A 16818-nucleotide genomic window follows, 5' to 3' on the forward strand; every position below is an offset into this window, starting at 1 on the left:
CCAGGGCTTAAGTTAGCTTACTGTCGTAAAGATCTTAAATTCCCAGGATGATTCAGGGAGCATGTAAATGGATTGTTTCACAGGACAGAGGAGCTTACCTACATTATGTGAACAACCTTGTTAATAATTACAAAGTTTAGCCTTCTAGAAGTTAAGTCTGTATATCATGAACTATTCAGAAATTTGATCCATCCAAAAAGGTCCCCTCTGACCTCGGTTTTTTCTTAGGCCTGCAGGTAGAGTTAGAAACACCTGCAATCATTTCTGCAGGGTGGTCTTTGCTTTTTAAGTGCAGTTAGATTTTTGGGGGGTTCTTCACAAGGTCACCAACACCTTTGGACTCTTCAGTTTTCTTTTAGGTGACTGGAAAGGAGAGAAGGAAGAGGCAGCTGAGTAGAGCAGGGGAAACTGAGAAGCTTTTACTAGTGTGATAAAGCGGGAGGAGAGGCTAGACTCTGATATTGCACTTGTATCACGAAAGAAGCCAGGGAACTTCCCCATTCATGTACACATAAGGAATTGCTGCAGAAAATAAAGGCAGGTTATGCCGGATGAGGTGAAAATGTGTTTCAGAGTCAAATAAGGGCACCTGAGCTTTGTAGAGAAAGTTAAAATGAGAACAATGTCTTTGTCCATATTGAGTGCATAACAATTAGGTGAGACAGAAGAGAAGATAGAAGACATATGGAGAGGAAAAGTTGATGAGTTTCCCCACTTCTGGTGTGAAAAGTTCATCAACTGAAAAGCCAAGAGTGCATGAATAACTAGGTAATAATGCATTTCACTGTCATCATCGCTGCCTTAATTCATTCCTCCCCCACCTACCCCTTGCTCCTGTCTTAGGTTCATAAAATGAATGTACATTTTTTGGTGTCTGTTGGATCCCAAAGTTTTCTTATGAACTCCCTGTAAGGGTCAGTGACAAGTTTCCATTGTTTGAAAGAGAATAAGAACCTAAAAGGATTATAAAACCAGACTTGCCCTGGGCCTGTGCTGTCCCACTGAGCAACACAGACCGATCTGAAGGCACTAGGTCATCTTGAGGGCCTTGATGATCTCTTCACATCCAGAGGGAATATGAATCAACATTTTCTTCCTTTTGTTGCAGGAGTTTTCGTAGCTTTCAATGCACCAACTTGTGGTTTTCCACAAGACCCCACAAATGTACATTAATAAATATGTGTATATTTGAAATTTTGCAAAAGTTGTATACCGTCTTCCCTCCTTGTCAGTCGGGGATACAGTAATAGCAGTAGTGAGTATAAAAACAACATTTATACACAGGCATGTCCTCTTTTTCTGGAATATCTCTGAGTAGACAAGAGAGCTGTTAACCCGCCAATTTATGTGTATTTCTCTCCAGGGTGAACTGAGACCAGATGTTCATCACACCAAACTAAGTACACATTTGGTAATTATCTGGTGAATTTTGTTCAGTGGGGACAGCTCTGGGCCTAAAGAATGTGAGCCGTTTTGATGTAGTCTTGTCCACTTTCCTTCCTGAGTTTCTCTGAATCTCTCACCCGAGTTCCCCTTGGGGCTCACACTCCTCCGTGAATGACTGGTCTTCATCTAGCTCTGTGCTAGTGGATGATCTCCTGCTTAGGTTTGTACTCCCCAGTCTCCTGAAGGCTCCATGAACAATTTACAGTGTAAATGACAGGGGGAATTTCATTAGGGTGATAGAATTTAATTATCCACTTTTAGCATTGAGCGAAGATGCAAGGCTAACAGCTCCACACTTGCCAGAAGTGCCCGGGGACCATCTTCTCTGAAGATGAGTGTGCTTGGTGTGTTCAGAGCCTGGGTTTTCATGCTTCTTCTGCAAACCCACAGAGAATCTGCTCCTCTCCCCACTGCCAGACTCACTTCAAACCCTGCTGGGTACTGAGCCCGAATCCCAGGCAGAGAATTCCAGTCATTAGATCTCACAAAAGCTTTTTATTTTGATCATGTTTCCATTTATCTTGTTTTTGTCACTTACTCTTTTATTCCCAGTCCTATAGATGACCAGGTCACTGTATTGCCATCTTCAATAGCTGAGTTCTATTTCTCTTTGAGTTATTTTTTATGGTTGGATTTGCCGGTTTTAGGGGGAAAATAGAATCATTTCAGTTTTGCCCCTATTTGAACTTATTTTGTGCCTACGTACCTCCCACTGAAGCAGGGGGAAGATGTGCGGTGCTTGACATTCAGAACGACCTTGTGTCGATGGAGAGCTCCTATTGGCCCCAGGGTGATGGTGTCAGCCTTGAAAACCTTTCTTCCTAACTTTCGAGATGACTTTCGTAGGATCACATGGCCTGAATAATACATGCTATGTAAGCACCAGAGCATTTAAATGTATGAAACTTGCTAGAATTTTCTTAGTTTACTGATTTCTCCCCAATACCCTGTTTGATTTACCCATTGTGTAACCTGTATGGTGATCTCGGATGATGGAAGAAGAAAAAGCCCTAAAATTTGCCAGAATCCCTTTTGAAAATATCTTCGTGTCCCTTCTCACAGTTGGGATGACTTTTACCTTTGTAGCTCAAAGCCCTAAACTGTCCTGAATTCCAGATTTGTTTACCTAAGTGCCTAAGTGACATATCCACTCAGGCATCTAACAGACCTCTCAAAGCTAGCATTTATCTGCATCTTGATTTTGCCACCAAACCTACACCTTCCCTCGTTCTTATCTTAACAAATGATGGAGCCATTGACTTAGTAGCTCAAGCAACCACATTGAATTGCTTAAGCAAGAATAGAGGATGCTGTCCTTGCCTCCTTTTATCTCCATTGCATCCTGCCAAAGATAAAATCTAATGGCCAATCCTTACACTTCTGTCTCAAAAATTTATCTCAGATCTGTCTTTCCCTATCTCTCCTGCTACTCTAGTCTCAATTACCATAAACTTTTACTTGCATTTCTGCAAAAGCTTTTCATCTTTTCTTGTTCTTATCTATCTACATCTATCTATCTATCTATCTATCTATCTATCTATCTATCTATCTATCATCTATCTATTGACCTATCTATCTAATCCATCTATTGAGCTATCTATCAATCTATTATCTATCTACCTATCTACACTTGTCTAATTTTAAAATAGTTAATAAAATGACTTTTCTCATGGCTTAATAAAACATAAAAGGACATATGGTAAAAAGTGCACCTCACAATACTGTACCACATCTATTCTCTAAGTAACAAATATGAAATTTAAAAATAGCAACTTTTAAGCCAAAACATATGTAATGACCAATTTTGATCATTTTTGACCTTCAAAAATGTCATTTGAATATGGTTTTATCTACTAGTTTCTTATAATTTCTTTCAGCTACATGAGAGTACATAAAACATATAATTTATGTCCCCACTATTTTACACAAAAAACAGTACCCTTTAGATTTGGTTTATCCCAACTTCTTCATTTAATAATAGACTGGAGACATTTTGTTAACAGTAAGGAAAGAATTGTTTTTTAAACAACTATTTACCAGTTCCATTGTATGGCTATACCATTATTAATTCACCGCCTCACCCATTGATGGACATTTAGGCTGTTTCTAATATTTTGCCATCACACAATGCTGCAGTGGATAATGTTGTACATCCATTGCTTCGTGAGCACTTGCGGAGTTCTTTCACTCTTCACTTTCTCCAATTCATTTTCCAACAACCAAAGTCATCTTTTAAAAGCGTAATTCTAACAATGCTACTCTTATGCTTAAACTCCTCCAATGACTTCCCATAATGTTCAAAATAAAAGCCCAGTGCCCCATGCCAGGACCATGTGGTACAAATGACCAGCTGCTGCCAACCTCCTTCCTCTCCTGTGCCCTCCCCTGTGCCACCACACTCCAGCCTTCTCTGCGTTTCTCAAACATGCCAAGTGTATTCTATGTTGTAGGGTGAGGCAGCAGTTGCCCAGAATATTCTCTCCTGGGTTTTTCTATTGCGGACTCCCTGTCATCCAGGTTTTGGTTTGAATGCGGTGGTGTGTCGGTAAATGTTAAACAGGCAGCTGTCCCGGGAAAAAGGAAGCCATGATGTGGGGCATTTACCAATTTGTGTAAATATTCTACCATGGCCTAAAGATACGGGAGTGATGTCAAACAGCTCACCAACTTGTGGAAATTTTAATAATCCATTCTTCTGAGCTGTTAGCTGCCTCCAGTTTAGCAGTGCTTGAGATGATGTTTTTTCCTCTGAAGTAAGCTCCAATGATGGTTAAACCTGTTTGTTTGTTTTAAATTTCTGTCTTAACCATATCACTAGCATAGAATCTTTTCTTCTTCATTTACTTACTTACTTACTTGACTATTGAATGATTCCTGCACCCCCACTCAACCAACACACACACACACACACACGCACACACACACACACCCCTACCTAAGTTTCATGAAAGCAAGGACCTTGTCTGTTTTTTCAGTGCTTTATTTCCTGTGTTCACATTGGTATTTTGGCACATAATATGTACTCAGAAAATGCTGGTAGAACGAATATATGAATAAATGAATTTCAATCAGTAATTAACTCCCCAGTTTAATTCTGACCCCAAATGCTTTGCCATGGTCCTGACTAGAATTTACCTGAATGTGTCCCACAAATCTGATGCCACTCTCCTAAGTGCAGTCACCTTTAACGTTTCTTGGTGTGTGGCCACTGTTTTTTTGATTGCTTGGATTGGCAATTTCTCTGTACTCAGATTGCACGAGGCCTGTCCAGCTGCACAGCCTACCTATCCTAGTCCACAAGTTCTGCTCAGTCATCTCCTCCCACAAAAGGCAATTCCAATGCCCATGTCTGCATGTTTGCATAGGTATTTACCTGCTTCTATCTGAGCATTTACTCCACCCCTTCTTTCTAATGTCAATCCTTCACAGCCCAATTCTTATCCTCTTTCCTCCATGAAGTATTTTCCTTTCTATTCAACTCATACAGATTTTTCCCTTCTCCAAACTTCTGTTGAGTCTAAAGTTGAGAAAATTGCCACCTTTGGCCTAAAACAGAGGGTACATCTTAACTATGGACTGTATGCTCTGGGGATGTTAACAAATTAGTATTAATTTCCTGTGGGTGATTATGACACTGGGGTTATGTAGGAGAATGTCTTTATTCTTGGATAATACCTGCTGAAGAATTGAAGGATAAAGTGTCATAATGTCTACAATTTACTTGCAAATTATTTTTGATATGTGAGAGAGAGAGAGGAAAATGGAGCAAAATATTAATAATTGGTATATCTAGATGCTGAGTATGTAGATATTTATCACTATATTATACTTTCATTATTTCTGTAAGTTTGGCATTTTCAAAATGAAAAGTTGAGAGATAAACTGGTGAATTAGAAATATCTATTAGGCTTTAAAGCATACAGTTGTCTGGTTCCCACTCTTGAAGATCTATAGCTTCTGGCTCAGTAAGTCTAGGTGGTTAAGTTCAGGTGTATGTGTTTTTATAAAACTCCGCAGAAGATGCTGACATGGAGTCAGGTTTCTTTGAAGCCCAGTCTGAGTCCATGGGCTTCGCTGGGCAATAGCCCTTAGGGAAGAGGAGTCAGGGGAGCAGAATAGGACTGTGGAGAGAAGCCAGGCAGGGATGGGCTTCGCTGGAGCCTGACTTCAGGCTGAGCCTGTGGGAGAGTTCTGGAGCACAAGTCACACTGCAGACTTGGTCCCACGTGGACGCAAGAGGCTGGTCTTCTGTATCCCTAGGCCATTCAGGTTTGCTGAGGTCTGATTTGGAAGAGGGGCTGGTGTGGTGGGTGGTAGCTGCCCACATGAAGGTTTGGCCAAGGATGACTCTCTGGAGAGACAGCTGTGAGTTACTCATCAATGCTCCAGAGGGGGCACAGGGTTCCCTCCAGTCGAGGGGACCTGGGCAGACACCAGCAGGCTTCAGCACATGTGGCCGAGTGTTGAAAAGTACTGCTGTCAAACAGCACGGGCTGGAAATGTATTGCTCCTTACTTCATGAGCCCTAACTCTCCAACTTGAGGCAGGGACCATGCCCGAGGCTATTAATGACCTCTCCAGAGGCTGGCACCTGTTGGGCACATTCTAAACAGCCAGTGCATACTCACTGGCTAAGGGAACTGGCTTGTTTCATACCCCTACAACAGCATCCACCCAAGCCATAAGAGACATTTCCTTAGGAGACAGGAATTCTTGACTCTGGTGTTGTGAGGAGGAGGGTGTAGAAGGCTAAGAAATGGAGCTTACCACTTGCTCAAGAATTCCACGTTATAATTGTCAGCTCCTGTTTTTCATTATCTGCTCTGTATCAAACTACTTAGAGCAATACATATTATTTTAGTTGGGGTCTCTTCAGAAGCAAAGATTTAAATAGTTGGTTTGGGAGGTGATTCCAGCACACACCAGTAGAAGAGTGAGCTGACATGGGAAGGGAAGGTAACCAGTACAAGGCACATCACCAAGTGAGATGCCACCCTGGGACTCAGTCCCTCTGGGAAGTGCTGGGCCCAGCGTAGAATATGTGCCTCAGCGCCATGTAACTCATGATACTAGGGTGCTAAGATACTTATATGCCAATCACATCAAAGTTTGCATGTGGGATTAGGGAGGTCTTTAATTCTCCAGTTCCAGGCCAGCGCTGCGTGGGGGCAGAGCAGTTTCTGGTCACAGAAGAAAGCCCTCAGGCGACACGATGCAGAAACACTGCAACAGTAAAAAATGGCATTTGCAACCCTGATCCCATTTCATTTTACCTATAATAGCCCTTTAGCAATATCCTCTTCTATAGACTAGGAAGGGGGACCAGAGGAAGCTCAAGAGCTTCCAAACTGTAGCTATTTAGTAGCCATCAAAGCAAAATTTGAACACTGGTAGGCTCTGTCCCAAAAGTCAGTGCTCTTACCTGATACAGGTCCTAAAGCTTTCATGGGTGGTGACTATCACGATTATAAGTGCTGAGTGAACGGATGGCCTAGGACGTTTGGCAGCTCTCTTCAGGCCAGAGCTCAGTGGTGAATAAAAATCCACCAGGCGTCAGTAAATTGGAAATGGGCTTAGAGGCAACGTACACCCTACTAAGTAGCAAAGGTCAGCTTGTCTAGAGAAGCATTCATGCAGGAGCCAGCTGGCACTGAGTGATTTCTCTGGCACTGCCTAAGCCTCTAGGAACACGCATCGTCATTTCTGTCGGTCACAGCTCTAGCCTGCGTGGGGTTCCAGTGACTGCCTCCTCAACCTTCACGTCAGCACCAAGCCCCTCACTCATGTCATTCTGCACCTCACCAGCTGTCTGTCAGGACCCTGACAGCTCTCTTCTAGAGGAGTCTCAGCTCAGTTGTGTTGATTGAAGACTTCTGCAATTCATAAGCACAAAAAAAGAAAACCAATGGGGAGGTCAGGAAAGAGAAACTTGGAGAAGAGCTCCAAGATAATTTACTAGGTAACAGCCTTAAGAGAGCAAGCTTTCGCTATTGCAAGGATTTCTGCATTCAGGGTATTCATGTGTCTCTGATGTCTCAGGATTATTTTTGGTTGGTTTCACCAGCATGCCGGGTCACTGGGTTGACTAGTCCTGGGACACCATTCATATGAAAGTCTATGTCCATTGCATGGCCCACATGCTGTGTTTACTGAGCCAGCTGGGTCTACAGCTGGAATATGTAGATCTGAGTCTTTAGAAAGAAGCGGTTGAGTCTCCGTTGCCATGAAATAGTGGCCAAAACAAAACAAAACAAACAAACCTTTGGTAAGTTGCAAACTCACAGCATTTAAGAGAAGACCAGAGGTTGGAGGATAATCCTAGAAAGCTTAGCCAGAGTGGGTGGGAAGCAGGAAGATGGATTAGATGTTCTCTAAATTTCTTTCCCAACTCTAAGGTCATGCAATTTTAAATCTCAAGACAGAATACTTTTGATCCCTGTTCATAAAATAAATTTAAGAAAGTACTAATGTATTGTTTACATGATAAAACTCATATATAGTAGTCCTCCTCTATCCAAGGAGGATACATTGCAAGACCCCTAGTGGATGTCTGAATCTGCAAACAGTACTGAACCCCAGCTATACTGTATTTTTTTTCTGTACTTACATACCTGTGATAAAGTTTAATTTATCAATTAGGCATGGTAAGAAACTAACAATAACTAATAATCGAACAGAACAATTATTACAATATACTCTAATAAAAGTTATGTGAACATAGTGCCTCTCTCACTCTCTCTCAAAATATCTTATTGTATTGTACTCACTGATTTTCAGACCGCAGTTGACCTCAGGAAACTGTAACCTTGAAAAGCAAAATTGCAATAAGAAGGTACTACTATATACATAGATATTTGCAAAGGATGACATTAAAATATAAATACATATGCTAACTTTTTTTCTAGGTCCCTGATGAATAAACTTACACCACCCTTGAGGTATAAATATTGTAGTTTGGATACGACTGCTATAGGTGCAAATTCTTTCCTTCCCTGTTTCACCTAATACTGCTTTATAGTACCAAAGGGATTTTGACAAAACAAAATTTTTAGGAGGGCACTGTGCAGAGCCATTCAGAGTACAAGAGCTCTGGAGTCAGAGAGCCCCAGGTTTAAATCCTGGCTCCATTCATGTTTAGCCACATGACCCTCCATTTGTTGCTTAACTTATTAAGCCTCAGTTTTTTCACTTGTAAAAATAGGCCTAATTATAATCACAGTACCCATCTTCCAAGATTGTTGAGACAATGGAGGTAAAGCATGTAAAATGCTTAGGAATATCCTGGCGCATAGTAAGCATATAATAAATGGCAACTACCGTTCATTTTCAAATGAATCTGCCCCCGCCCCGAGTCCACCCCAAAAACTTCTCCTTCCCCAGTACACAGTACTTATTGCTGGACTGGCTCAAAGATCCAAGCCCCTTACTGGGCTATGACACTGCTGTGAGGGCTCTGGTGCCTGCTGCTTCCCCCTGGAGGCCTCCAGGTCCTGAGAAGTGCCTCTCAGACAAGTTCTTAGGATGGTCCCTGGAAACTACCTGGTTGCTTTCAGGTGTGGCCTCCTCCTGCCCAGCGTCACCATCCTGGGATTCAATGATACAGAGAAAAGAGTCTTCCTGTTGTAAGAAATGCATAGGCCCAGTGACAAGGAGGAAGTTTCCAGAAAGAACCACTCTAACTTTGAAGAGAACTTGGAGTTTTCTTCCTCCTTCTCCACTACTCTCATCACATGCGTTTGATCCTGGAGAGTGAAGTTTCTTTCTTTTCACTATCATTTATTTTCTTTTTTGAAGCACAATGTATTATAAATTTTCCTGAAAATTTTTTTCTTGGTCAAGATGAAAAATAAGAGGTGAAACCAGAATCTGGAAATTATGAATCCGAGCGTCAATTTGTTCATCTGTAAACTGGGGACTCAACTTAGGATTTAAAAAAACAGCCGACGTAAGGAAGTGTGCTTTGTATACATTTCCATATGTAAGGAAGGGATTACTTTTGGCTCTTCCTCGAGGGGAAATGGTATGATAAAATTGTGAGCAACAAACCAGGAAGTCTGTTTTGATCCTCCATTCCTCTGTGGGGTCTATCATTGACAGAGAGAGCACCCTGGAGAGCCAGAGAGTGCTAAGGCAAGAACGGGAGGGAGGGAGGGAGAGAGAGGGAGAGGCTTCTCCATATAATTTAAGGAAGCGGGCTTCAGAATGAGAGGGGAGCAAAATGAAGGGTGAGGAATGTAACTATTATAATTCTGATCTATTGCACCATCTAAAAAAGACATCTATTTGAACTCCTGTACAAGCAGCAATTACCTGGAAAATAAATGTAATAAGGATCTCCTAAGTTGGCAGTAAAATTAGCATCGCTGAATTTTAATTAATAGTCCAGCTTGGAGAAATATACTACTCCGTCTGATGGAAAGAATGGCCTCATCCATGGAGCACGCTCTCTCAAATCAGAGCTTTCAGCAGGTATTTTGTTTTCCCTCCATTTCCCAGAGATTTTGGCAACTCCAGCATCACTGGGAGAACCAGTGGGTAAGCATACTGTAGCAGCCCGTCCAAAAGAAATGCTGTTGGTCACATGCTGCCTCTGTGGACCTCGGTTTCCCCATTTGCAAAATAATGGAATGGTGTGTTGTGGATGGGAAAGATTTGAATCTCTTGTGTTCCTTTAGCTTAATATTTTTTGTGTTTTTGTCCAGACACCTGTTCTTTTTAGGTTCCTCTGTTTTCTGTATTAAACACTGCCACAGTAACAGTGACGTAGACAATGGTGGTGGGGAAGAGGGGTTTTATCGAGAACCTAGGATGTGTGGGCACTGGATGAGAGGCTTTGCAACCATTACTGATTCTGGTCTTCATGACCTCCCTTTGAAGTGGCTTTTATTTGTGTCCCCATTTCACGGATGAGGAGAGACTGCTAAGCCGAGCCTTGTTCAAGGCCATACAGCTGGCCACCAAATGGTTGTGGTGGTCATAGGATGAAGAAAATTAAATAACGTTTTTTTCACTGGAACTCTTAGGAACCCCACTGCTCCTTTTGAAAGTCAGAGAAATGTCTTGCCTCTGGGACTTTTAAATTTCGCAGGGTGAAGTCTTACAAGATTCACCAGCCCCTCACCCATCACATTCCCCTACGGATTCGCTGCTCCTCCCATTTCCGCTTAGTGCAACTATTTTCTCATTGTAGTACTCTGAAAATGTTCAGATCACCTTTGGTTATCTCTTCCTCATTCTTCATATCCAAGCATTCATCAAATTCTCTGCTTTCATTACTTAATTCAGTGCTAATATGTCAGATACTGCATGAGAAACTTAATCATAATAGCTCCTTGATTTATATAGTGTTTTGGATTTTCAAAGAGCATTCACGTGCATTATCTTATTTAATCCTCACAATGGCCCTTGAAATAGATGATGTATATTTTACAGATAAAGAGATGGAAGCTCAGAGAGGACCAAAGTCGGATAGCTAGTGTGAAGAAGAGTTGTATTATCACCCACATCCAAGTTTAAAGGCCAGTGTTCCAAGTAACATAGTCTTCCTCAGTGTCTCCTATGTCTGCCTTACTTTATTCATTTCCACAGTTTCTTACAAGTTCCAATCCATACCATCTCACCTCTGCTTTCTACGGCAGCCTTGTGGTCGGCATCCTTGATTCCTGTCTCTCTATTTTGAACCAGATTTAAACTCCAGTTCCTTGTTTTTAAACCTATGGTTGATCCTTATTATTTTGGATCTAAGTTATATTCCTCTATAAATCTTTCAAGGTTCTCCATTATCTGTCCTGATTCTGCACTTGCAAGCATGTGTCCCACCTTCCTCAACTCATCTGTGTATCTCCAGAACCTAGCTCCATGCCGTGCACATGGAAAAGCACTCAACACTTCGAGCACATTTTCATGACCCTCTACATTCTATTCTCATCAATAAAAGACTAATTTTTTAAAGAGCCAACTGCACCATGTTAGAATAATCCTAAATTCTGTTTAATACTTACAGTTTATATCTTTGCTATTCAAAGTGTGGACCAGAAGGATACACATCACATCAAAGCTTGTAAGAAATGCAGGATCTTGGCAACCTTGGGCTTAATCAAGATCTGAATATTAACAAGGCCCTAGGTTACTGGTATGCATATTAAGTTTGAGAAGCACTGGGCAAAAGATTCTAGTCACGATGTAATGGGCCAAGTAGAGGCTCTAATTCATAAGTGCCTGAGTTTGAATCCCAGCTCTGCTACTTACTGGCTTTGTAAACTTGATTAAACTTGTAAAGTTCCTTGGGTCTCTATTTCCTTATTTGTAAAATGAGATGAGTAATAGTTCACTGACTTTGAGTCAGGCATTTTGTATGCATTATCATTGCATTTTGGATATTCCTATTGTATTTTTTGAGATGCGAACACTGAGGCAGTGTGGTATAGTCAGGTAACACAACACATTAGCTGGCAGAGTTGCAGTTCAAACCCACATCCATCTGATGACAGATAAGTGACATTTCCACTTCAGTTTCCCATTCTATATGCTCTATTGTTGGGTTTGATCACATATTATTGTGAAGACCAAATGAGATTCAGGTTGTTCTGGGTTTCCTACCCTGTAAAACTACATAGAAATGTTATTAGTTATTCATATTATTGCTTGCTTAAGTTGTTCTCTAATCACTTTACATATTTTACTTTGTTTCCTTGTAGCTATCAGTGTCCTTCCTTATTGCTTGGATATTTGAAGAATGTGAGGTACCACTTCTTGCTGCAAACAAGAAATTCAAGTACACAGTGAATGTACATGTGGATGCTTGCACAGGTTGATTAGTGATGGGCCAGAGAGGGAATGAAAGGAGTCAGAAGATAGAGGAGAATAAGATCAGTTGGCATTTGATTTATCCAGGGAAGAGAAAAGTATGAAAGAAAAATGATTAGAAGTAGGTCTAGGAAAGTAAACAAGATGAACCTAGAGGGTTTTAGATTATTTAAGTAGGAAGTAGAGAAAATTTTTGAGAATGGCTTAGGCTTAAAAAGCTAGGAAATAAACTGGTCATTGGGTTTTAGATACGAATTTCCCTAAAATGTGAAATGAGTGTAGTATTTTTTTCAGGAAGCTGGGCTTTCTCACACCATGCTGTTTGTCCTTTTGTATATAAATGTATCATTCACCCATCACTGCTGCTGTGGAAGTTCTAAGATGTGGGGAATAATAGAGTGATCAAAGCCTTAGCAACATCTAGGAACCAGAGACAGGAGGCATTTCTCCTGGAGGTGTTAGTGTCATTTGTCGTATCACCAAATGCACATCTACGGTGATTCTGGACCATTTTCCTGCCTTGATGAATGGAGTGGTCACCACTGTGTTGAAGATACAGCCATCAAAAGGCAGCTGAATTGTGCCTTCTTTCATGTGCACCCCTCTGGGCTACTCTGTTCTCAGTCATGGGGGAGAAAACAGCACATCTGATTCCCCAATAGTAGAAGGAGATTTAGAATCTGGGAAGAGAGCAAATAACTAGCAGCTTAGGATGTCTGGGATTACTTTACATGTTAGTCTCAACCCATTGATTGTGTGTAGAAAGCTGTCAAGAAAGAATATCTTACAGAATGGAAGCCAAGAGAGTCTAGGTGGTGGAGACAGCTGAATTCCTATGAATCTAAGGAGAAAATCCAGACTTTCTTCCTAAGCTGGATCAAGCTGGACGGTACCCCTACAATGTGTATGTATAACTTGCAGATTTACATTTTGTCGGTATTCCCATGATCCTCACACCGTCCGCAGCTGGACTGTTAGCCCATGACTGAGAAGATATAAGGGAAAGTATTGAAAGAACTTCCAATGCCCAGTTTAAGGAGTAAACAAAGAGAGCATCACACACTTTGGTTTAGAAATAACTTTGTATTTCATTCCACCTCCCAGTTGAATAATAATCTGCTTGAGGGCAGGGATCAGGACCACTGAACTATAAAGAGAAAATTATAACCCGAGTCTGATCTGAGACTGAAAATACTTGTGTTCAAACTCAGCACTTTGCTATTTAATTGCAGTATGCTCTGCAAATGTACTTAATCTTAATCTATAAAATGTAAAATTAACACATGTCATGGTTGTTCGGGTAAAGTATGATGATATCTGAGAACATTTTTGTAACCGTTGACTTACTTGTTTTTGTGTTTGAAACTCTGTTTCACCTATAGCAACTTTAAAAATTAGTAAGAGTAACTTATTGTTTGCTTTGTGCTAGGCATTGCACTAAAGATGTCATATACATTCTCTACTCCTTGGAGTATCATTTTGAAGTAGATAATATTTTTGTCCACATTTGACAGATGAGTAAATTGGGGCTTAAAAAATTAATGAATGAACCTCAGATAGTGTAACTGCTGCATGATGAAGCCAGGACTTAAATTTCCATCTGTCTCTTTAAAGCTTGAACCACCTTGATCTCTCAACTCTAGCATCACAAGGAATGATTGGTTGGTATTCTTAAGGACCTGTGGTTAGATTTATAATAGTCTGAGGGAGGAGCAGGAGTGTTGGGTGAGCAGATCTTTGTTTCTGCAAAGGTCACAGGCCAATATCTTTGGAGACAAAGGCCTTTCATAGGGGGGTTCAGTTAACTTTGAATTTCAGATAAACAGTATTTTTAAACTATATCTCATACAATATTTGGAATATACTTATACTAATAATTATTTGTTATATTTTTATTTGCTAAATCTGGCAATGCCAATATAGGAAATCATCAGCCCCAGAATGAAATAGAGTTTTCCAGAACCCCCCTCAGGGCTTGGCTGGAATCTGAGCAGTGATTCTGGAAGTGGGAGAGATGAAGGTCAGTGAGGCACAGTGATGAAGGTCAGCGGGGCACAGCGATGAATGTCAGCGGGGCACAGTGATGAAGGTCAGCGGGGCACAGTGATGAAGGTCAATGGGGCAAGCCTCCATTGGTCCTCAGGACATCCATATACCAAGCCTTTCTCCACCCTGTCTGGACAGGCTGCCACCTCCGCCTGCCTGCTGGCCATGTGGTTGCAGCAATATGCCCTTTGTGCCCAGGCTTTAAACCAGAATTGGTCAGAGTCATTGCAGCAAAAATGGGTGTCACCTTCAAGAACCAAAGATTTGGGCAGAGACATGGCCATGAAACAGGGTAATGTCTTACAACTATCTATAGGAGCAGGGGGTGTGGAGATTATTTACATGTAAAAACTGAAAACCAATTCATCCATAGCTAATTTCAGCTCAGACCAGCAGGAAAATTGCTGTTCAAATTGGTATTTCTATTGCCAGGTTTATTGACAAACATGAAATAAAAAAGCCTCTTTGCTTTACGAATTTGTTGTAAACTTAAAAAAAGTAGAAAGGGCGTTTATATTCCGCAGTTGGTGGCATACTGGATTTTGACACACCTTTTCTTTTGTTAAGTGTGAAAATGCTGTGGTTGTTGAGCCAGGATACAGCCCCATTCCATGAAGAGCAGTGTGGCTCTGAGTCTTTGGATAGAAACTTTCATCAGTGCATGCTTCGGTGCATTCTTCCCTCCTCCCAGGAGGCCTGTCCTCATTTCAAAGCTGGGGAAAGCAGGAGCCAGATAAGGGAAGTGACTTTCCCAAGGTCACAGACGGACAAATGTGCTAGCTGCTGGGCAGAGCAGAGCTCATATCCTCTACAGCTGGGCCTGCACCACCTTCCCCCCACCATCCCCCAAACCTCCCCCGCAACCTGGCCAGGGAAGCCCAGGATGCCTAGACCAGCCCCTCAAAACAGTGGGCACTTTCCCGCCTCTCCTCACCAGTTCACAGCCACCTTATCGCCTGAAAGCCTGCTCCTCTTCTCCGTCACTGTTGTCTCCCAGCCCTTTCTCACTGGTGTTTGCAATCCTTCTTGGCTTCACTCAGTCTGAAATATGAAGGGATCATAACTTGTGGGTTCGTACAAGAAGCCAGCAGCCCTTCCATAATTGCCACTGACGTGGAAATACAGGAGCAAATGAGTAGCGATTCATATGTCGCCGCATGAAAGAACAAAAACCTCTACCGAGGAATTAAAGCCATAAATATCCTACAGGGCTCCTACCTGTGAGCTTGTTCCTGACATCTGGAATGGCAGCTCACTGGAGCCACTCTGCTGTCAGCATCCTGCTCCACGCTGGCTGCAGTGAAGCTGTGAGAGCAGAAGGGACCAAAAGGGGAAGTGCGAGGAGCCAGGCCTGAGGGTGGGGGACTTCCAAGGGAAACCTGGTGACAAACAGGTCACTTTCCCTTACCATGACCACAGCGACTAAGAGGCCCAGACTCACTCACTCCCTCTTGGAGCCGCCCCGAAAGCCTGCCTGCCACAAGAGTTCCTGTCCTTGCGAGAGGCGGAGCAGCTTTGTGGCTGATCTCCCATCTGGTTGACAGGAATGACAGCTCAGAGTTGTGCTCCTGGAGGGGAAAGTGCTGAGGGCAGAGAAGAGGAAAGAAACTGCAGCTAGGGGTTGCCCACGCGGTCGTGGCAGGCTCTAACAGGCTGCAGAGATGAGGGAAGCAGGCAGGAAGCTCAGAAGAAAGCCAATCGATGACCCTTAGAAGGTGGGAATTTTACTAATGGGGCTCTCTCTTGGCAGATGTTTACTATTTCTGGAGGTGGGAGGGATGCTGGCGGCGGGGATTGCATCCTATGCTGGAAGCAGCTGTTGAATGTGATTCTGTCATTGTGGCAGGGATTCCCAGGCTTGGTGCTTTTTCCTGGGACCAACAGTATTTGCTAAATGAAATGGATCCTTAGCTACTCATGACAATTTGCCCAGTGTTTTTTTGTTTTGTTTTGTTTCATCGTTTCTGGCTACTGTTATGAAGTGAAAGCACAGTGTTTTCTAGGGGCCCTGAGTTGAGTACTGATTGGATGGGTACTGACTGGAGACATTTCACCTTTGCTTACCCTGTATCTCTATCCATCGTTCAACAGGTGTGCTAGTATGATTGAGCTCCTGGATGCAGACCAATTCTAGTAAGCCATTCCTCATAAGGATGGCCTTGGTGGTTGCTGGAAACTCTCATAGGCCCTTTGTGCCTTAGTTTTTTTATTGGAAAAATAGGAGGCCGGGCGCGGTGGCTCACGTCTGTAATCCCAGCCCTTTGGGAGGCTGAGGTGGGTGGATCACGAGGTCAGGAGTTCGAGACCAGCCTGGCCAATTTGCTGAAACCCCGTCTCTACTGAAAATATAAAAATTAGCTGGGCGTGATGGCACGTGCCTGTAATCCCAGCTACTCAGGAGGCTGAGGCAGCAGAATCGCTTGAACACAGGAGGCAGAGGTTGTAATGGGCTGAGATCGCACCACTGCACTCCAGCCTGGTGACAAAGCGAGACCCCGTCTCAAAAAAAAAAAAAAAAAA

At 42.4% G+C, this 16818-nt stretch overlaps 1 long non-coding RNA gene across 1 annotated transcript; it reads right to left on the reverse strand.

Moving 5' to 3' along the window:
• Positions 1 to 13318: 13318 nt before the first annotated feature.
• LOC104001383 (uncharacterized) lies at positions 13319 to 15875 on the reverse strand. The gene is made up of 3 exons (XR_673159.4): positions 15517 to 15875; positions 15233 to 15339; positions 13319 to 15011 (listed from the first exon to the last, which is right to left on the reverse strand). It is a non-coding gene; the product is annotated as an uncharacterized LOC104001383 (long non-coding RNA).
• Positions 15876 to 16818: the final 943 nt, after the last annotated feature.

This window comes from Pan troglodytes, chromosome 9, assembly GCF_028858775.2.
Source record: "Pan troglodytes isolate AG18354 chromosome 9, NHGRI_mPanTro3-v2.0_pri, whole genome shotgun sequence".
Taxonomy (NCBI): domain Eukaryota; kingdom Metazoa; phylum Chordata; class Mammalia; order Primates; family Hominidae; genus Pan; species Pan troglodytes.